This window comes from Seriola aureovittata, chromosome 8 (genome assembly GCF_021018895.1).
Source record: "Seriola aureovittata isolate HTS-2021-v1 ecotype China chromosome 8, ASM2101889v1, whole genome shotgun sequence".
Lineage (NCBI taxonomy): Eukaryota > Metazoa > Chordata > Actinopteri > Carangiformes > Carangidae > Seriola > Seriola aureovittata.
In genome coordinates this window covers 7,572,355-7,588,967 of record NC_079371.1, presented here as the reverse complement: position 1 = coordinate 7,588,967, position 16,613 = coordinate 7,572,355, and the positions used below count along the sequence as shown (strand labels likewise).

Here is a 16,613-nt window from a genome sequence, read left to right as displayed (position 1 = left end):
CACCTCAACCCACAGCCGGGACCACAGTATTACAACAGGTACAGGTACAACAGACTTTGGCTAATAGGCTGCCAGTTAGGTTTAGTTATGTAGTCTCTGACAGGTGAACTTTTTTTTATTTCTCTAGTGATAGAATTGAATGTTGTTTTTTTTTCTGAAGTTTTTATTGTAAAATTTAATTCTCCCGGTTCGTCACAAACCTTATCATACAGATGCATATTCGAGAATGCACTACTTTTGTAAACAGCCTTTAATCGGTTAGTTTAATTTGTATTAGTTTATTTCTCAGTGTTTTTTTTTTATTATTACTGCAGGATGTTGCGCATGTGTTTTAAGCAGCGCACGCCTGTCTTTGATCAACCAATTGCTGTGGCTCCTGCAAGCGAGCTCGTTCATGAAAATTGACATCAGCCATATCAATGGAGTCTCACTCTTGTTTTAGGAGCTTTTGCTTTTTCTTACTAAAAGTTGGTTTCAGTAGCTTTGTGAATAGGACTTAGGAGAAAACTTTTAGTTAGAAACTTTTAGCGTGACTTTGGATTACTCTTAGTGGTAAGATAAAATGCTTTGTCAGTACAGTACTTGAGTACTTCCACACTTGATGTAGTCCTGCTATATGTAACAGTGAAAATAATTATGTCCCATTCAGTTGAGGAGTTTTTAATTACTGTAATTATATAATTTGAAATATGGTGATGAGCAGTTTTCCAGCAGAAGTTCAAACTAATTCAGCATTATTGTTGTTTAAATCCACCACTGGGAGCCTCCATGCATTGTGGGATGTCAGTTGTTTTTGAGTGATATTGTCACTCTGACCTAGAGAATTAAAATTTCACCCTGCACTGTCATTGGCTGCACATTAACAAGGCCCTTTGTGCTCTATTTTGACCCATCCCTCCCTCGTTCCGTGTCACTCAGCAGCCTTTACAGTCGTAGAAATTCTCATGCTACATTCTCCTATAATGTCTCTGCTTAGAGTTCAGGATTACAGTTCATTACTCTGTTGGTTATTTGGAGGGTTGTCTTGTATGTGTGTCAACTAACTCTTTATACGACCTTGTTTATTTATCTCAAACAAATAGTTTCCCCTGTGTTTCTTTAATTATATCACTGTGCTACCATCATATTGAATCAACATTTTATTACATTTTATTACTGTACTGATGAAAAATACAAGTACAAAAATAACTTGTCTGCATGATAAGTGCTCCATGATGGAACTTGATGAAACTTCCGCTCTTAATTTTTCCTCAGGAGAGAAAACAAATTAAATACTTGTTTGTAAAAAATCAAAGTACTAAAAAAATGTTATTTTAGAGGACTGCATTTAGTCAAGGCAAAAGCACATTCCACTATATCATGTATTCATGCAAGAATATTTTACTCAAAATAACAAGTGGAGGCTGAAGACAAAGAAATCAAAAGCTTAGGGTAATAACCAAAAAATGTGAACACTAGAGAATTACTATGCATGATTAGAAAAACACAATTATGACAAACTGCCACAAACAGCATTTTTGGGTTGCTGCTGAACTGAAGGAGGCTGTAAATTGCAACTTGTTTATTGTGGCTGCAGAATACACACTTTGTCCCTTTGACCAGATTGCTGCATGGCAGATTTTCTAGTTTTCGTATTTATCTTTTGCAAGTCTGATTTCATTCACATAAATAACAGGGAACCGTCTCTTTCATAGTCTGACTGCACAAAACAATTTTCTTCTGCTGCTCTTACTGTAATAGACAAATTGATGACTACAGAGATGTGAAAATGATCTTCATGGGTATGTGTGTGTGTGTGTGTGTGTGTGTGTGTGTGTGTGTGTGTGTGTGTGTGTGTGTGTGTGTGTGTGTGTGTGTGTGTGTGTGTGTGTGTGTGTGTGTGTGTGTGTGTGTCCCATTTCTGTCTTGTCCTGTGATCTGGCCCCTTTATTGTTTTTAGGTGATATGTGCATTTACTGATTTGACTCTGTTTTATGTGATGACATTGCACTGTTGATTTCTGGGACCTAAATGATTCCACTTCCATTTTAATTTTAATGTGAAATTTAATGCTGATTAGTCTTCAGCTAATCTGTGATAATTACTGAAGATATGAAATGTATCATATTACTATTATCTCTGCAATTATATGATCCATAAAAAATGTCTTTTCAGGTATTACAAATGAACTTTTCAAGGAATATTTATTTTATTTTAATTGCAGTGTGCAGCTTGCAGGATGTTTACCAGTTAAATTTAATCACAGTTAACCAGGAAACAATACTTTGATTGGGACTTCAGCAATACATGTAAACTTGTATTAGGCCTACCCATAATTTTCATGGACTATATACGAGCCTCTGTCAGTTTTGATTAATTAGCAGGTTGTCCCACTTGTCACAGCAGAACTTAATTAAACTCCCCATTCACTCCCCATCAGTGGACGTTTGATTAATACAAGCTTTTGTGGATAAACGATGATACGTACTACGAAAGGGAGAAATTACATTTGTACTCTGGAACATGAATCTGAAATTCTGAGTGATCTTTGAGCTGAGTGTGCAGGATTTTCAGCACAGTCTGATCACCAGGACTGTAATGGGTAAATTTCGTCGCTGTGATCAGTGATGGCTTGATTTAAATCAACTGGTGCAAATTACAAAAATGTCCCAAAGCTGCAGAGTTGAAGTTAATGAAACATGAACTGCAAGGGGAAAACCCTCACAACACACCATCTGAGCTATTCTCCCAGTGAAGTTTGACACTGTATACAAAGTGCTAAATTACCTGCCAAACACCCTGATATCCCACCCTCTATTTTCTACAGTACATGAAGTACCATTCACCCCTGCGAAGTGTATTTATTTTCCCACTGTGTCTTTCTGAGTTATGGGCCCCATTTGGACTGAGAACAGTGAAGAAATGCAGCAGAAAGACAACAAGAGCCGTAAGCTGCTGCTGGAATTTTTGTTTTCACTGAATTTTGCATTTTTTAAAAAATAAACTTTTTCTTTCCTTGATGATTTTCTGCATGCCATAACCAATTTATTTACTCTCAGTTTATTAAGCTGAGATTTTCTTAAGAGCAAACTAAGAACACTTAATGTCACCGTGAGACTACGTTTTAGGCAAAGTCACAATCTTGCCCATAAGCCTTCTCTGTGCAATCCTGTGGCGGTTGTAAGTAGCTCACATTAAAGCTGGTCAAACATATTTACAAATGTATATAAAAAAATCAATGGGTTATGATTCTTAAGACTTAATTAGTGAAAAAATCATATCATTAAAAGCATTAACTGATCTTTGATTAGGTATTAGTACAATATAGTTTATAAAGGTAAATAATGACAGGTTTACATATTTAGCCTTGATAGGCTATATGTGTATAGAGCTGAAATGATTATTTGATGAGTTGATTAGTGGATTGACAAAAGAATCAGTCATCAATTAATCAACTGTGGACCTGTATGTCTATTTCTAGTAGTTGGTTTGACTTGAAGCAAAGCAGGAAATTCAGACCTCAGTTCAGTGTTTATTATATGCAAAAATAAATAAATAAATAATTATAAAATTAAAATAAATTATTTCTGTTTCAAGAGTGATGTTGATGTTAAAACAGTAATGAAACAACCACTGCCTTCAGCTTTGAGCGGTGGTAACAGATGAATTAAGTGCTGTAATATGAGCTAATAATGCAACCAATAATTAGGCTATGCTTATCTCATAAAGGTTGCTAAATTATATCTACTGGGTGGACAGGAAACAATTAGTTAAAGCGATGATACTTAATCTTGAGAAAAGGATGAGTGCTCTCTGTCAAGTGTCCATGTGTTATCATCACCCCTCTGTTAAGGATTAAAGGAATGTTAATATATGCATTTACCAAGGGAGGTGATGCTAAGCCAGCGCCTGGCTAAAAGCAGGGAATTATGAGAACAGGAAAAGGACTCGGGGTCCTTTGATCGGATTACTGTATTTACCCAGCAAGTGTTTGTAACTCAGGTGCCTCAGCCACTCACAGCATCTGAAGCATAGGCTATTATTGCTCTGATTAGAACATTGTTAATTCACTCTTTCAGCCAATCAAGAAACACTCTGGTGACAAAGTGAAGCAAAACTTTTTAACTCTCAACTTCATAATATAGCCAGATTAACGTTTCAAATTCTGTGAGACTGTAGATGACACAATCATTGTTCCAGGCAGCGCTCTCTGCAATCCAACCCTTACTTGAGAAACTCCCCCCATTTCAGAAATTTATTAGGGGATTTGTATTTCTAATGACACCTGCGCCCTGCCACCAGAGCAATGTAAATAATCCCATCACAGAGCCCCGACTCATCAGCGACAGGCTAATCCCTTGTTTAAGGCAGTTACACCGACCCCACCCATTAATACTGCCTTCATAAAGACACAGCTTAGCATACATTATGGAGTTATAATGTGGCGAATGCTTACAGCCAACTTGAGAAATCTCCCTCTCTGCTCCAGGAAGAACATGTCACCTCTGCTGGTTTCATAAAGGGCTCTGCCACGCCGCATCACAGCCTCCTTTTTCAAATGCAGGAAAAATAAAAAATAAAACTCTCATTTCAGTGATGTATTGGGACAGAGTTAGAGCAGTAATAAATTAGACCAAGCCAAAAGGATTTAGTCCTTGGAGGCAAATGTTAAGAGAAGTGGAGGAGTCAGGCACAAGAACTAAGATTTTGTGACGACCCCTCTCACCAAGTAGCAGCAGTAGTTTTTAAACTTATGCAGCTTCATGGTGTGTGACTCAGTAAAGCAGCAGAGGAAAAATCATCCAGCATGTTTTCTCTTGTTAGCAGTACATATTTGCAAGTGAACTGTAATTTGCAATTTACATAGTAATACATTGCAATTTTTTTTCTTCTTGTTAGCTAATTTTGTCCAGAAATAAGGCGGTATAGTTCTCTGTTGAACCTTCTAACTTCAAAATACTTGTAGACAAAAGTATATATGTGAGAGACGTGATATAACTGTATGTGTACGTCTGTAGTGTCTTCAAAGGTGGGTACATACAGTTATGGGTAGACTATTTTGTGACAAGCCCAAGGACTAATTCCTTTGATTCCACTCGTGACTGAGCTGCTTACAGCTTTGTTGATACAAATACTGTATCTGTGAGGTTGCAGACGCCTTTACTATGGCAGCCTTATTATTACATAGTTGATCTGTGGTTGATTGTTATTGATTAGATAATTGATACAAAGAAATACATCTTCCATTTAGTTCAGTATTGAATCATATATTTAATAAAAGTGTTTATAAAACAATTATGTTCATTAAATACACACAAAAAAAAAAATTTCATTGTTCTCTGTCTATGCATTGAGTATATATTTTTGTGGTATATTAAAGAGACCTGTAAAATGTTAGCTGTTGAAATTGTTCTAAAATTCAAACTGTTCAAAAATAATTGAAAAGATTGCCCAGACCTTAGTCTCAGCCCATCTACGTAATTTAGCCAAAATTAAGCCACATAGCACTGCAGGCGTGTGATTAAAGGTTATGGCAGGTTCATCATCATCGTCATTATCCAAGCTGTGATTACTGTTCAATTTTGTTGTGTAACAGCAATAGTCTAATAGCCGCAAAGATGTCTCTTGAGTGTTTTCTCTGCTGGTAGGAAATGAAAGCAGTCACAGTTTACCGTGCTGTTAAGAGGTCAAATAAGCACACCACTCGCAGGTGCAGGTTGCACACAAATAATGTGAACATCACGTTCCTCTGCCGTAAATTAGATTATGTGACAATAAAGCTTTCATCAGGTAGCTGAGCAGTCGTCTGATGGAATAAACAGAAAAATACAGCACGTTAATGGCAACACTTGCGTTGTGCAGTACACTATAATGAAACTCAAAATAACTTGGTAATTATACGTCATCAAATCACTGTCAAAGTTGGCAGAAAGATGGCTTATTAACGTCAACAACAACAAATTTGAACACATCTGTGCAGTTGTGATGAAGTGGAAGTACATAAATAGAAGACTTGAGACTTAAGGATATGAATCTTCAGGGTATAACAGACTGTATTCTGCAAAAACAAATACAGCAACCTGGGGTTAAGGAAGGTGTGGGAAGTACAAATTATTTGTACAATCTCTGTACCGATGTGTTGGAGACGCTCTAGCAGTTTCATTCACTGCTATGCCACTGCTGTACTCTCACTGCAGTTAAATCAGCCTTGAATCTTATGGTGTTGAAAGGGTTTGTTTTAATAGCTTTTTGGATTTATCTGTTGGGAGTTTGCATTGACCCTGTAGGTGTGTATTGGAGAGCAGCACTCCCTGCAGCTGAGTGCTGCTCCACAGTGAAATAAAAACAGTCTTGACGGTGAAAACTATGAAAATAAGCCAGAAGTTGAAGAGAACAAGACTTATCCTTTAAAAACAGGGAAGAAAGTGTGAAGACAAAGTTCTAATGCTTCTGTGTATTCTACTTGATTTATTATTTGTAAGGGTTTTTACACATTCCCACACTACTTCAGTGTTTGCCCAAACCTTTATACTGTGGCACTTTAGCCTGCAAGCATTTCCATTACAGTGCTCAGCATTATTATTTAATGGTATATTATTCCATTGCATTACAGCACTAACATCCCTGGCTACAATCTGTGTGTGCTGCATATGCCTGAACACGCATTTAATGCTTTTTATACCTGTCAATTGATGTATATCCAGTAGAGCCCTACCGATATTGAATTTTTGGGGCCGATACTGATACCAATATTAGGGAGTAAAAAAAATTCCGGTATTGATATATCGGCCGATATATATATATATAAAACTGTGTAACTTGACTTGACGGAGCATTTCTACTGCATTATTGCTTCTTAGTAAAAGTATTCATATCCCTGCATATTAGAATCGGCTCTAATATCCAGTGTAATGTATATTGTATACCCTGTTCTGTTCCTTATTATAAGTATTTTATTACTTTAAGAATTGCCGTTTTAGATATACAGTATATCTGCTAGGGATATCGTGATACCAGAAATGTGGTAGTTTGTACCAAAACCAATACAATTCTGTGATTCTTGATACCAAATTCAACACCACAGCAAAAAACATTAAACAACAGAGACCGCTGCACACACAGTGTGCTAAAACCCGTGCATGCACACACAGGTTGCGGTGGACCTTTTGGTGCCATTCCACATGTTGTGGTTGTTTACTGTGCATGTCGTCTTCTTCAAGTTTGTTATCAGACTAGTGTTTGTAGGGATATTACACTGCCCTCATCAGTCCCAGAAGAATCTCCTCTACGGTACCTCCTGTACTTTAAGTACTGTAGAAAAACAATTTTGCCACCAACTTAGTACCAAAGTATGTGTTCTTGTACCATCCCTCATAGCTACTGTGTTAAAGTTAAACGTACTTATTTTTCAACAGTGATTTGGAATGGTTTTGAAAGCCACAGATGAATGATGTCATCCTGCTGATAGAGGCGTCAGAACGGAAAATGCTTGTTTGTGTCGTTTTAGAGAACATGGACAAAGAATATCTGTTGTCATTTTATTTGGAGGACTTGCTGCTCATGTTGTTGCCAGTGTAGTGCATTAAACATTTGATATAGCAACACAGAAAAGCACTAACCTCTGCACACCTGACATATATATTGAATGGACAAATTACCACCGATGAGTGAACTTCTCATTAAGTATAGATGTGTACAAGTCCAGAATACAAGATTATGGTGAAATAAATTGAGCATATCTGTAAAAGAAATGTTAAACAACAAAACAGTCCCTGAGAATATACACTGTAATCTTTCACCATCAGTTTTGCTGTATCAACATTTCATTTCATTTATCAGGATCTCCATCAGTTTAATCAAAACTGAAGCTATTCTTCCTACAATGTGAGACATGATACTGGAATCTTTTCTTCTTAACTTAATGTAATGAAGTTTTGTTAATTTCAAGTTAATTCAACATAGAATATCAGGTTTTTATTTTCAGACCACTCTTGACAACATGAGTTGTTTTTGAAGTCTTTTGAATTGGAATGAAATGAATGAATGAACTGCTGTTAGTTTTTAAAGAAACAAGACTAGTACAGACTCTTCAGCATGCATTGTTTGAGAGTTAAAACTCCAGATACTCTTATTTTTTATAGTTTGAAGAATCCAATCATGATGGAAACTTGCTGTTTGTCTCTAATGAATGTTAAATTAAGCCATGGTTGTTTGTTTTTATAATAATTAAAGCAATGCAAACTGCAATGAGTGTTAATATTGAGTTCACTCCCCACCTGTGCACTCAAACTAAATAAACAAAGAAAAGGCGAGCAGCCTTGTATGTTGTCTGTAAACTGACTTTGGTACAAAATGGCTTCAACAGCTGCAGCTGTAAGTTCTTCATGTCAGTGACTCTTTAAACTGAGAAAATGGAAAAGGAAAGCAAAGCAAAACTGTCTGTAATGACTGTATGTGTGACTAAACAGTCAATTAAACTCAGTATTTTGAGTTTGTTGTTTTCTGAAGTTTAGTTAACTCAGCTTCACATTTTCAAAACTCTTAAAACAAGTAACTATTTAAACTAAGTTCAGTTAGCTCACATTTTTAAGGGGGGTTTACATCACATAGACAACAGACAACATAATATTAAATTCCAACATACCATAACACCAATTCACAACATACAAACCAGTCATTTGCTACCAGTGGTGTGAATAAAGCAACAATTGGTCAGAAGAGACTTCAATCATGACTCACTCTGAAAAAACACTTCTTCAATATTGTATTACGGTCTCAAGTGTGAACCTTTGCTCATCTGACTGATCTTTAATAGATGACAAGCTCAGAGTTTGAAGAAAGCAGTTTTTTATTAATTTAGTTGGTTGTCACAAAGAGAGCATCGATATTCAAAATTCAAGTTCATTTTATGTATGTGTGCTATAATCCATTAATTCTTACATTCTTACATCAATTTTTTCCCAAGTGCCACAGTCAGTGCTTAACGCTGGGTACTATCCATCCTCTGCCCTCATGCAGGTCAAGAGTTTCTAAGGATCATGTGTGACCAAGGATGACATCATGCAGCAATACCCTCCAGGGTATGTAAGCTCTCAAGCTCCCTTCATACTGAACTTTCCATCTTCTTTAGTAAAACCACTGTTGCTGCAGTTACTTTGAACATGATCTGATTACATCAAGTTGCGTAGAGTTAGTTGAAGTTTGTATATGCAGACTGTGTATGATGTTCTTTGTTTTGCTGCTGCTGATTAGGGTCTCAAAGACATAACTGATTGTTTGGTTGAGGACATCTTTGTGCATCTTATGAATATGAGTTACCTGGTTTGTGTCTTTTGTTGGTCAGGGAAATCTTGAAAACGCTGAAAACAAAATGTGAGACACACAATTTCTTCAACTTGTCGCGAAAATGTGATGAGTTGTGAAAGAGATTTCACTTGCACCTCAGAATAATTTACAACCCTTCTGCTGCTCTGTATGATTTTAGAAATCTGATCAAGTGTGACATATAGCAGAGGTGAAGTTGTACTTCTTGCTAACCAGCTAACCAGCTAAATGGATTTATGCTAGCAATGGGTTGTGAGAGGCCATAGTGCTTTCTGATTACATCAGAGACTGACAAAGTGACAGATTGTTGCTGGCCAGGGATGATTTCCTTTATTACATGTGCTCTTTCCCTCAGAACTATTGTACCTCCCCATGAGGAAGAAACTACTCTCGTACAGAAACGGCAACCTTTCATCCAGACCCAGGCTCTCTATGGCTGTGCCTTTGGCCTCTAAATAGCTGGACCTGCTCCTGAGAGTTTGATAATCATATTGCAGTTTCTGCACTCTCTGCTGGATGGTAATAGATCAGCCTCTACCTCGAAGGTACATGTGGCCACCATCATGGCCCACATGGTGGAGTGTGAAACCAAACTGTATGGTCTCACAGACTTCTTATCTGTTTTCTAAAGGGGACTTGGTGGTAGAAGCCTTATGAGTTCCACTGTGGGATTTGTACTGAAGCCAAGTTTTGAGTGCTAGAAGCGCTTTGTCTGCTCCCTTTTGAACCCTAGGGGAAGCCTTAGTCAAAGGGGCCGTCTGCCAAAACGGCCTTTCTTCTTGCTAAAGCCTCAGCAAAGAATGTGGATAAGCTCCACACCTTGTTCATGAGCCAAATGTGCATGTGCAGGAACTCCTCATTTCTCCCCAAAAGACTGTCTGCTTTCCATGCCAGTCAGGCCAGTGAGTTGGCAGCATATGACCTTGCTCACCAACAATGTGAGGGGGAGGAGGTGCGCAGCACAGATCTGAAACAGCACCCATGCTTTGTTCAGAGTCATTCCATGTCCACGTCTCCATGTCCTGGGCTCTGGTGATGGGTGTGGTGCTCACATCAGAGGACCTGCAGGCCGCTCTGCCAGCAATGACCAAAAGAGACTTGTGAAAGCATTTAAAAACATTCAAGATGACAGAGCCTTTAAATATCAATGATCAGCTACAAGGACCGGATACATTATATCCATCTGGAATAAAACTTACAGGTCAACAGTTCAGTGGACTCCATAGCCATCATAGAAGAGTTAGTTATGATCAGATTTAGCAGGCAAGCTGTTATGTGCTGTTATGTGCTGTATGTGTATGTGGTGAGGCTACTCAGGCTCGACTGTGAACTGTTGACAGTTCCCCAGTATCCGTGCTGGTACTCTCCATATCATGGCAGAATCTGATGTGCCAACATCAGCCTATTGGGGACATGATTTCCTCTAACCTTGCTGATAATAATCACTGCTTCTGGTGGTCAGGAGGGACCAAATAACATTTGATTTACAGATTTTGCAAAGGACAGGTAAACTGCTCTGTCACACTTTGGATTATTGTGATGAAACAATAAGGTGCGTTGATCTTTAATGATGATGAGTTCACATCAGCTTTGTTGGGGGTGGGGTGGGGTGGGGTGGGGTGGGGTGCGGCTGAATACTGGTGATACTTGCAAATACATTAGTTTATTTACATTAGTTTAGTTTTTTTACATACATTAGTTTAGTTTATTAGCAGGGTATTTTGTTTGTTTTGTAATTATATGGTCCAAGTATAAGTATAAGGTCCATAACTGAAACTGTTACTATTTTTTTTGAATAATTTCCATGTCTTCGAATAATTGCTTTAGAATAAGTGAGAAACTAAATTATTCGAACACAAGTGATACAAGATTAAAAAGCTTGTCCTTTTGGTTGCCTTCAAACTTATTTATTGCATTGCCAGTTTGTTTTGATTTATTTAGCACTTTCCCAAGATAGTCCTAATTAAACAGTGTTAGACTGGTGATGATTATTTCTTGAATTTCTGTTGATAAAGTTTGACTTTCTATAAATACCAGTGGTTGACTGTTTAGCAAGTGTTGTGGTTTATGTTAACTAAAGAAAATCTCCATTTCCACACAGACTACTGTTATCACTTAAGGTCATAAAGATATGCATCACCCCCCTACAAACCACAGGACATGTGTGTTGTGGCACAATGGACAGGAAACACATACCCAACTTAAGCAAGTATACCAAAAGCTTTTGCATAACCTGGACTGCAACTCTGTTATATCAGTCAGTATCATAGAGTAGCACACAGGAAATGCATTCATATGAAATTGTTAAAGATTTTTACTGTAAAGAGTTATTTTGCACCTGGTCTGTGCTGACAGTGATAATGAACAGAAGAGCAAGCAGAGAGCAGATGTTTGGAGGCTGGTTTTCAGATTTGAATGTTAAAACCTGACAGTTCCTCCTTTGCCAGTATTAAAGAAAAAATACAAGTTGGCATAACATGGTCAGAGAAACTGTTATGTTATTGTAATTTCTCAGGCATGTTCCTAATATATCTTGTCACTCTACCTTAAATCAATAAGTAAAGTCACATTAATTTCAACATAATGTTGAGTCTTTTAGTCAGGATGTCAGCTGGACATGCAAATATGTAAAATGTCTCTTTCTGTGTAAAGTTAAATGACTGGCAAGCATACAATTTAACAAATATTAAGAATTAAGTTTCCAATAATTTATTATTTATTTGGGTTTAAATAAATCTCTATTAGTTTTTCCATTCATTAAGATTTTAGTTGTTTCAAGGAAATGCCTCTGAAAAACAGCAACTGTTTATAGACCCTACACAGCCATGCGACTTTGTTAAGAACTCAAATAAGACAGGTGGGGCCTACTGTGTGTTCTATCTCAGATCATTGTCTCTATTTCCTGATAACTAATACCATAGTTCTCTTTCAGGATAAAGCACTAGAGAATTATAAAGATATAATGAGACCCATAAAATAAAGTGTTTCCTAATAATGTCACCAGGTTGCCTCACAGAGCCGCTGTCTCTGTCATCACTAAACGTCTAAACATGATGGCTGTGGCATCTGACAACTTGATCAAACATACGGGGACTGAGAAGTGAAAGGAAATCCTTTTGATCTGTTGGAAAAGTTAACCTCTTTTCACCCATAAAATAGTTTGCTGAAGCAGTGCACTGAGAATGTGATAAACTATTAAGTGACAAAAACATCAGGTACTTTGTGTTATGGCTGATTTAAAAACACATCTTACAGATTACTCTTTTGATCAAAATATGATTAAATTGACATGGATTAGCATGGTGACATGTCAGTATAAAAGAGGCACCGATTTAAAGATTGGTGTATTTGTAGTTTGACAGAAAATTACACAGTTTATTAGAGACAGGATGGAAATAAGACAAGCTTTGTTCATACGGTGGATAAGAAAAAAAAAAAAAGTTGGTGAAAATGAAATGACAATGTAAACTGAAGCAGAATTAGATCCATCGGGGGCTCATGTTGAGCTGAATTTGAGCAGTGTGTGAATGGGTGAGTTTCACAGTTACAGTGTCTCATGCATTGGATTTTGGCTGTAAGCAGTAATGGATAACGTCACTGAACAGTTATCACATCATTTAAAACATGGCTGATATTTAATTGTGCTGTCGATATTATTCTCCCTGTGTACGTGGTGTCTCTCTGTCTCTGGCTTAAATTCTGCCATGTTATTCTTGGTTGCTTCACTGTACTCAGGCAAGAAGTGGATTGTGGTTTGTTTGGGAATGTGATGAGTCACATCAAAGTACTGGCGATACTGTTGTGAGGCGACTGCTTTGAAGTGCAATACTAAACACTGCACCAATTGCTTATCATGGAACATGTGAGAATAGATTGTGGTTGATGAAATGAACTGATGAGTTGACAAATAGAATTGAAATGTGCATTTATATAAAATACATATTTGATCATGAATGATTCAGCTGGATCCCACAGCATGTGGGCATATCAAAGAAAAGTCGTGGGCAGTTTGGAACACTAAGCCCCTTTTTGGTTAAAGAAAATTTTTCATGTCATTAAATATGACAAAAATTCTATCGCTAGAGGCAAGTATTGACCCAGAATCATCCGATGACTCTGAATCCTAAAAGAAAAAAGCTCTTCAGGAAAGTGAATGACACATTTACTGACTGAAGGACAGTTTTACATCTTAACATTTGAATTGACTTTTTACTACATCTGTGGTTCCGGTGCATCATTATAGTGTTACTGCAATCATCCATTTATACACCAGTTTCTTTGTATTAGTGTGCACATCTCATTCAAAACATTTACATTTAGTTGTTGATCTTCTCTGAAGATTCACATTATGTACCAGTTTATGTCTCTTTAATTGTCACATTGTGCAAAGAATATGACAGTTCACTTCCCAGTTGCTTGTTCATCAAAGCATATGTATGGATTGCTGTGGTGTCTTCACGGTGTTGTACAGATATTATAAAAGCCATTAGGAACAATTTAGGAAAACACTGGGCCAGAACGAGCAGAGAGGAGAGACAGAGTTACAGAGGGTGTCACCACAAATAGCTCTATTCTTCCTTTGTGTTTCTAGCCACACTAGCGGTGCGGTTCTATTGATTGATTGGCAGTGTTGCTCTGTCAGATGGTCCACCACTTTGGTCCAGACTGAAATAGCTCAACAACTACTGGATGGATTGTCATTAAATTTTGTGTTTCTCCAGCTCCACCAGCAGAACACTGTTTTCACCCATCTCCTAAAGTATCTCTACATGTACATGATAAATGAGCTCAAAATGTTCATGGTTCTCAGATGATGTATCCTAATGACTTTGGTGATCCCCTGACTTTGTCTTTAGTTCTACCAGTAGGTTGAGGTTGTGATTAATCTCCAAATATTTGATGCATTACCATGACATTTGTTTATGATCAAATGCCCACAAACGTAATGACATTCCCATCAGAGTCAGCTGTACTTTGTGTGTGGTGCTGATTAGCAAATGTTAGCAGGCTAACAGATCAAACTAAAATGGTGAACACTGAACATAGAAAACATTGTACCAGCCAAACATCAGCATGTTGACATAGTCATTGTGAGCATGTCTACATGCTAGCCTTATTTAGCATTTAGCATTTAGCTCAAATCACTGCTGGGCCATATACAACCACAGCCTCTCAGCTAGCATTTCAATTTTACAAGTCCAACTATCGTTTGGTTGACATTTCTCAGAATCTACTATTGTTCACATGGAGAATAATAATAATGATAATAATATTTATTATAAAAATGATAATAGTAATAATAATAATAATTTGTTTTTCGACTAAAAGGACAGCTGTTTCACGACCAGTCCCAGTTTTCAAAATTAATAGCACACTATTCTGTAGCTTTCATTTATGATTTGGCCACAGTTAAAAGACATTCTTATCTGCGGCGCTTCTTTACAAAACATTTTTACTTGAACCATATTATCAGACAAACATCAGGAAATTGCTTCACATTCCCTTCATACTTGAAAGATGTATTCTCTGAGTTAGCTTTCATGAAAGCCATAAAAATATGTTCCAGATATTCACTTGGCTGCAAATATTAGATTTGAATTACTAGCTTTGAATAAAAAAGAGCCGTGGAATGATGGAGAGCAACCAGCTTGGAAAGGTGAATGACGCATAGCCAAATAAGGCAGCGATTCATCCTTCAGGTGCTCTTGTAACCCAAAAAGTTTTGTGTGGTTAGATGACTGTTGAATCCCACCTCAGCACTTGTCAGCACTGGAGCAAAGGTAAAATTCATAGAAGTGACACGGCCCAAGAGCACAGAAGGACAGCTTCTATTGAATTAGAGTGCCAGATACAGTATAGTATGATCTTTTCACTGATCTTTGTACTGACATTCTAAAATTTACGATAAGCCTGGTGATATTACACATTTTTCTTTTTCACAACAAATCCCATGAAAATATCAAAACCAGAAATGAAGTTTTCTTTTGTTCCTCTGTTCCATAGAGCTCCGAAAAGTATTAAAAACACATCACTGAGCCACACTCTTACACTGGGTGACATGCTAAAACATTACCATGACAATGGAAACTGTAGTTTATTTTGAGCCAGTCCCACATACAGTGTCCTGCTGCTGTAAATACTCAACAGTTTACCAAATCTGTAGCTGAAAATATTCTCCAACAAATATGCTATTTACTCATGTTTGAGTAATGTGCCCAGCTGTTTTAGGAAATTAATAAGCCGTTTTTAAAAATGAAACTATATATTTGTGACTCGTTAAAGATTCACATTTTCAGAAGGAACAAATATGCTTGGCTGAGAGCCATAGACATGAGTGTTGAAAAATATTAATAGATAAACCAATATATTGTAGTTTTTTTTTTTGTCCATACATGGGATTTTTTGAGAATAACATAAATATAGAATATTACCAGTCTTAAAACATTTTTCTTACCTGCTGAAATACAACAAGATTTATTAATAGACTGAAGAACTTAAATTCCCTGTGAATTCACCTGCTTGTAGGTCATCTTTGTCAAGATGAAACCAAATTGAATCTGATGTGAAGGAGTTGATGGCCTCCCGTCTGTACCGCTCTCGTTCTTTAACTTGGTGACTTTACATGTGTTTTTGATCCTTTTATTCTTGCTTGATACTTGATACCTGCTTGTACAATGACAAGTACGTTGTTATTGGTACTAAGCATGATTTCAGCCCAATTCACTGATCCTGAACTGAATGGAGATCAGTACGGTGGCTTCTTTAAAGGCCAAGTGAAATAGAGACTCTGTAACGCTTTGTATTTCCATGTGAAACATAATATGCAGGCAGGGTATCATTTTACTGTAAGATGGATTCGATCAAATCATTCCAAGTTTTGTTTGGATCACATGGGCGTCGCTCAGTGAGTGTGAAGTTTTTTCCAACTGATATCCAAACACACACACCACCATACCATATCACTCTGCCAGCTACTACAACTCATGAGCAAGTGTGGTTTGCTATGGCAGTGGAAGGTAGTCATTATGCACTACATATACAGTCATCATGTACTAGATAATTTTCTAACATGCAGTTCCTAGTAATACCATCCTGAATATCTGATAACAGACCTGATACATATTTGTAAGAATCACTCGGAAACCTGCATCTGGAGATTGCTTCTATCAGGAGCAGCAGTGCAAATAAGTGATAATTAATTAGCGATACTTTTCACCGACTATCTGCGAGTCAGTTGACAAATCCTTTGTGCTGGTTTGTCCTTTGAGTACAAATATGAAGCTCCAAGTAATTAAGTGCCCTCTGTGATA

At 37.2% G+C, this 16,613-nt stretch overlaps 1 long non-coding RNA gene across 5 annotated transcripts in view; it reads left to right on the top strand.

Moving 5' to 3' along the window:
* The window catches only part of LOC130173537 (uncharacterized), a 143,053-nt gene that overhangs the window by 78,648 nt on the left and 47,792 nt on the right, over nt 1-16,613 (top strand). For 2 of the 5 annotated variants that reach the window (XR_008828440.1, XR_008828441.1), the window contains one exon: nt 8,998-9,059. The exons of 1 other annotated variant lie outside the window; for it this stretch is intronic. This is a non-coding gene — a long non-coding RNA (uncharacterized LOC130173537). Of the gene's footprint in view, nt 1-2,806; nt 2,873-8,997; nt 9,060-9,658; nt 9,729-16,613 lie in introns of those variants that run through there. 2 more of the 5 variants (XR_008828443.1, XR_008828444.1) reach the window with 2 other exon arrangements.